The sequence below is a fragment of the Symphalangus syndactylus genome, chromosome 24, assembly GCF_028878055.3.
Source record: "Symphalangus syndactylus isolate Jambi chromosome 24, NHGRI_mSymSyn1-v2.1_pri, whole genome shotgun sequence".
Lineage (NCBI taxonomy): Eukaryota > Metazoa > Chordata > Mammalia > Primates > Hylobatidae > Symphalangus > Symphalangus syndactylus.
The window spans coordinates 13861808-13868228 of record NC_072446.2 but is presented as its reverse complement, the minus strand read 5'-3'; positions in this window follow the sequence as shown (position 1 = coordinate 13868228).

The following is a 6421-nucleotide window of genomic DNA, read 5'->3' as shown; positions in this document are numbered from 1 at the left end:
GAAACCTCATTAGCTGGATGTGGTGGCACATGACTGTAATCCCAGCTACTAGGGAGGCTGAGGCAGGAGAATCACTTGAACCCAGGAGGCGGAGGTTGCAATGAGCCGAGATCGCACCATTGCACTCCAGCCTGGGCAACAAGTGAGACCCTGTCTTGGAAAAAAAAAAAAAAGGTAGAAGCACGGAATATGCAGAGAATGTTCTGCAGGGCACAGGATTCAAGGCAGGGGTGGCTGGAAAGACCCTGGACATATCCAGCTTTGAGAACAAAGTTAAAGAGTTAATTTTTTCTAATAGGCAGTAGGAAGACAAAGCAGTTATCTAATCAGGAAAGGAACATGAACAGATTGATATTTTTAGAAAGGTGATGAGAGCATTCCACACCAGGGACCAGCACTGGAGGTGGGACGACCAGCTAGACAGTCTGTTGTGACTTTCCAGGTAAAAGAGGTGATAAGAGCAGTGAAGATGGAGAGGAGAGCAGACTGTCGATATTTAGGATGCAGAATCTGTCACGCTGTGGTCCTGAGTGGTATATTGGCAGGTGGCGAGGGCAAATGGGAGCAAGGATGGCGAGTGATACCAAAGGCTCTATTTAGGGGTGCCACTGAAACATAAGGAATAGAGGAGAAGGAAGAGCATGCTCAGATGGGCAGCCAATGGTTCACTGTTGAGTGTGTAAGACACCTAGGCAGCTCCGTGCAGCGGAAAATCCACATGGATGCTCTGAATGAGAGGCAGAGTGTGTGCAGGAGGCCCATGGGTAGGTGGGACCTGCCACTGTGGTTAGGTGAAAGATAACAGAAAAGCAAGGACTTAATACTGGGGAAAATCAAAATTTGGGGGCTGGGCCTCAGAGGGATTATGAAGGAGGAGAAGCAGGAATGACCAAAGTTCCAGAAGCCAGAGGAGTGGGTTTGAAGGAGAGGCATATAGCAGTGTGCAAAGAGCACAAAGTGGGTTGAAAACAGACCCAAGGTAGAAATCTGTTGCATGCGAGCACCCAACATTGCTTTTCTTGGTTCTAACACACCGATTTCCGAAGAGGCGAGTTTGTAATCCATTGTGTTTGGGTGGATCAGACCCTGGCACCCCCCGCTGAGTTCAGAAGTGGTCACGTGATCCTGGTCTGACCCATCTGATGGTCACTACTTTCTGGCTAAGTTTAGAATTTCGGGATACTAGCTCACATCTGCAATTCCAGCACTTTGGAAGGCCCAAGGCAGGTGGATAGTTTGAGCCCAGGAGTTCGAGACCAGCCTCACAACATGGTGAAACCCCATCTCTACAAAAAGTATAAAAAATTATGGCTGAGTGTGGTAGCTCATGCCTGTAATCCCAGCACTTTGGGAGGCCAAGTGGGGGTGGATTCTTTAAGCCCAGGAATTCAAGACCAGCCTGGACCCCATCTCTACTAAAAATATAAAACTTAGCAGGGTATAGTGGCACATGTCCATGGTCTCAGCTACTTGGGAGGCTGAAGTGGGAGAATCATTTGAGGTTGCCGTGAGCTATGATAGCGCCACAGTACTCTAGCCTGGGTGACAGTGTGAGACCCTGTGTCAAAAAAAAAAAAAAGTATAAAAATTAGCCAGGCATGGTGGTACATGCCTGTAGTACCAAATACTTGGGAGGCTAAGGTGGGAGAATCACCTGAGCTTGGGATGTCGAGGCTTCAGCGAGCTGTGATTATGTCACCACATTCTAGCTTGGGAGACAGAGTAAGACCCTGGCTCAAAAAAAAAAAAAAAAAAAAAAAGAATTCAGGGATAAGGCTATAACTCATGACAGGCCAATGAGAGTCCATTCTAGGACTTTTGAAACCACTGGAAAAGAGAAATTTCAACCTATTGGGGTTGCTGTCCTGTGAGATAACAGGGCAGAGCTTCCAGAGAGTAATCTGCCACCTCCTGGGGTTCACTGGCTTGAGAATAGAACCAGCACAGGGGAAGGAAGAGCTGAGAGATAGAAACTCCTTGTTGATATTTTTCCCCCTCTGGATCCAGCTACGCATAGATGTTTGGGCCAACACATTTGCTTTGAAGCTTAAGTCCATTTGATTTGGGTTCTGTCCCTTGCGACCAAAGGAGTCTTGCGCCATGCATGGCCACGTAGCTAATAAGGGGCTGCTGGTTGCACAGGCAGCATCTGGAGAAGGCTGGAGTCCAGCTCTGCACTTGCATATCACACAAATTACCACGAGCAGGTCAGTGGTCCTGCCCATGGGAACAAAAACTAGAAATGAGTGAGTTGGCTATGTTTCAATACCTGCTAGCGGAAAACACAATGATTTCCTTTATGTTTTTCAGGGGTTGAGTCATCCAGGTCAGTTCTGGCTTGGCACATTAACTTATTGTTCCTGCCAAGGGAGATGGTTAAGACGGGAGGGTTGATTTATTTGAGTACACATGTGTCAACATCATCCTGGAAAAAAAAGAAGTAAAATGTAGATATGCTTTGCTGGCATGTGTTGTGACCCAAGAGGCCTCTTCTTGGCCTCAAAGACCAAAAGCCACGATGTTAGACATTGTTTCAGTCTCGAACTTGACCAAGCATGGGCAGGCACCTGGTATGATGGTGACATAGAGGCCCTGGGAGAGGAGAGTCTTCTCCCCACACGGTGGACAGGGTAGAAGGATTACTTTCTATTGAGTAGTCTGAGACAAGAGTGGTGAGAAGGAGCCAGTTATTTGAAGAACCTAGGAAGGAGAGCGTAGCAGGTGCTAAGGAGGTGTGCGGAATGGTGGGAAGGCTAGTGTGGCTGAAAAGGGGTGAGTGAGGGGGACAGGGAACTGCCCTAATCTCTCCACCCATTTTGAGTCTTGACTGTCTGGTATTCTCTAGCACTTAATATAGTTAATCTCACCTTTTGTGCATTAATCCATCCATTCATCCATTCCGCAAATATTTATCACACCTGACAGTGTAGGGGGTGCTAAGTCTTGAATGAGGGGTTCACCAAGCAGAAGGGACAAGACACATCCCCCGCCACTACCCCCACCAGGCAGAGAAAGGCCTGTGAGCCAAGTCCTGGAAAGAAAAAAGCTTACCATTTGGGTGGGGCCTGTTGGGCAGGGCTTTGAATGCCCAGGGGGCACTCCACCATGTGGAAAGCGTAGAAAACCTAAATGCAGAACTCCAGGAAATACTGATCTATGGGAAAAAAATTGTAATGAAATCCATGATTCTGGAATAAATCAGATCTAGTCTTATACTGTATTCTAATACAGCCAAGTGGTGGCACGGACTGAAGGTTTAAGAGAAAGTGAGAAGAGAAACACTTAAGATGGAGACTATTCCATTAATTAGCTTCATTTTTTTTTTTTTCTGACAACCAAGAAAAGTCCATCATTAGTTAATATTAGTGATGCCCAGCTTGGTTCAACTTAGAGCACCTGTTTTCTGCTGAGCGTCATTTGAGATCAGCTGGCATGGGCCAGAGGGAGCTGTTTCAGGGCCTCAATCAGGCAGTGACATGATCAGATTTGTGCATTGGAAAGGTCATTGTGGCTGCACGATGAGGAGGGAAGAGACGGGTGGTTGTTAGCAGGCTGCTGGGAAAATGTACATGATGAGAACCAGGATTTGGGTAGAGATAGTGGAGATGCAAATTCCCTGAAGGCAAGAGTTTTGCTGTTTCATTCTTTTAGCAGTGCCTGGCACGAGATAGGCACAGCCACTGGTAGATTTTTAGAAATGCCTACTGTATTGAAGTGTCTGGTATTAAAAGCTACGGGACTCCAGACAAAACAAAAGTGTTGCCTCTCTCCGGAGTCTCCCTTGTTGGGAGAGGCATCATAGCTGAAGACAGACCCAGGCAGGGAGTTTTCTGTTGTTGGAAATCCTCAAGGTTTTGAGGAACTATATGGGGACACAGAACACACAACTCCTGTTACCCGAACCTGGCCTGAATCTGTCTGTTATGTCAGATCTGGGCAGACAAGACATGTGTTAGGCCTGGGGGCTTTTGCTGCTTGATAAGCAAACAACCATCTGTCTTTCTACAGGTGGGAGAAAGGCCAACGTTAAAAGGTGTCTTTGAGACTGCTTAGCCCCCTCTTCCACATGAGAGTGCATTGCAGACACATCTGGATTCCCAAGGTCCAGAACAAGAAGCTCGGAAATGTGCTTAGATTTCCAAGTGTTCAGTTCTCAATACCATGCCATTCTCTTTGGAGTTTATGATGCCTTCCAGGGAGAGCAGAGCCCACGTGAGCTTTCCAACAGTAAGACTACTGCTATCATAAATCACATTGCCCATTTGTGGAGCACTTACTCTATGCTGAGGTTGTATAAGGGCTTCATGAGCCCTATCTCATTTAAATTGTTTTCACCAAAGGGTGTGTGTCCCACTGCTGACCTGTTGTGCTAACCATCCCCTCTCAGTACTTGAAAACCTGCCCCTGTCCAAGCCATGGCCTGGCTTCACTGGGTCTTCCTCCTGCACTGAATGAGATGACAAGAAAACAATGAAACACTTGTCCCCAGAAGTGACTTATTGGATTCGTTGGCAGAATGTTAGAAAGTGGGTATGAAGCCCGAGAAACAGGACACGGAGCCTCACCAAGCCCGAGGAGTGTTACCGAATCCTAGCCCAGGCCAAGAATGAGTCACAATGAAAGCTTTTAAAATGTAAAACCATCAACCTAGATTTCAATTCCAAGGAAACACATACTTGGCCATGGGGGAATGCTTTTTAAAAAAAAAGCAAAAAATCAAGCTTAAGTCACTTGACAGGAAAATAAAACAGCCAAGGAACATTCAAATGTAATGATTTACATCCTTCCCCAACTCCCTGCTAGCGTGGGTCAGGGCGAACATGGACCATGGACGTGACTGGAGCCAGGGGTGCATGCCCTCTCTGGGCTCCCTCTTCGTTAACACTATTTCAGGCACACAATCCCATACCTAAACCACAGCACGGTGCTGCCTTTGGGGCCTGGTCAGAGCTGCACGGTGCTACCTTTGGGGCCTGGTTAGAGCTGCACGGTGCTGCCTTTGGGGCCTGGTTAGAGCTGCACGGTGCTGCCTTTGGGCTGCTATGCCAATTTCTTGGATTTTCATGACCTCCCCGCTGTTAGGCTTTTGGGTTGCTTGGGGTGGCTGTTTTGGGAATACCAGTGTTTTTCTTCCATTATTTGTGTGCAAGCAGTGTTCATTTCGCTCAAAGAAATGGAAGCTTGATTGATCTCCTAAATGTAAGAATGAGATTGTCCTGTAATAAATATTTAAGACTGACCAGGAAAGGCGACCACCATCTGCTGAAACACAAGACCAGGAATTACTTTGCTAAGCTTCCTGAACGGAGGGAATGAATGAATAACCATCCTATATAATATTTGCTCAGCACCTGGTAGTTTACAAAGAGTTTCCACTTATCTTATTTGATCTTCACAATAACCCCAGAGAAGTAGACAGGGCACGGATTACGAGGATTACGAAAAACCCACATTTTTTTCTTTCTTTCTTAGCAGATAAGGGCTCTAAAGGCTTAAAGTCACTCGAGGGAGGTCAGAGAGTTTGGGGACTAAATCTCGAGTCTCTCATTAATTCATGCACGTATTTAAAAAATATTTATCCGGAGCCTGTTCCAAGCCAGATGAGATGGCAGTGGGTACAAAGATGAATAAAACACTGTCCCTGCGTAGGAAGAAGATCACGTTCTAGCCTGGGGAAGAGCGCCAGGAAAAGTAAACAAGTCCCCCCGCCCCCGCCCCCCGCTTTGTGAGGTGATGAGTGCTGGGGAGATAGAGAGTGGGGACCATGTTTCTAATCTGATTCTCCTACCGACGACCAGCTCAGTTGTTATTTACAAATATCTATCCCCTAAAGGGGGGAGCGGGGTGGGGGGGGGGCTTGGCCTTGCTACTGGGGTCAGAGCTCGCAGGGGGGTTCTGCCGCGGTGTGGGGACAGAACTCTTCCTTATTGGGCAAATATTTCCCGGGGCGCTGCGCTAAGCACACGGGCTCCCCGAATCTCCCTCCCCAGGGCCTCTGTCTTTGGATGGCCTGTCAGCAAGTCCCTGCAGCCCCCAGCCCGGCCCGCGCGGCGACCCGGTCCCCTGTCGCCCGAATCTTCCACCGCTGCGAAGCGTCCCCGGGCGAGCGCCCTGCTCTCCGCCCAACGCGGAAGCCAGAGCCGGTCCTCACAGTGAACTCGTCCAGCCCTGCTCGCGGCTCTCTCGATTTTCTGTGGGTTTCGTTGTATGCATTTTGTTATTTGCCTCAATGGATATGTTTCACATTAATTTTTAGTTGCACAACGAACGCGCGGGAACATTCTCCGTGAGAGAAAAAGCACGGGGGTGGGCGGTTACCGGCGCTTCCCCCGGTCGCCTGGGGGTCCCGCACGCGCCCCGCGGGTGCCGCTGTCTGGCTGGGGTCCCTGGGTGAGCCGCGGGCACCGGCTTCGCGTCTCCC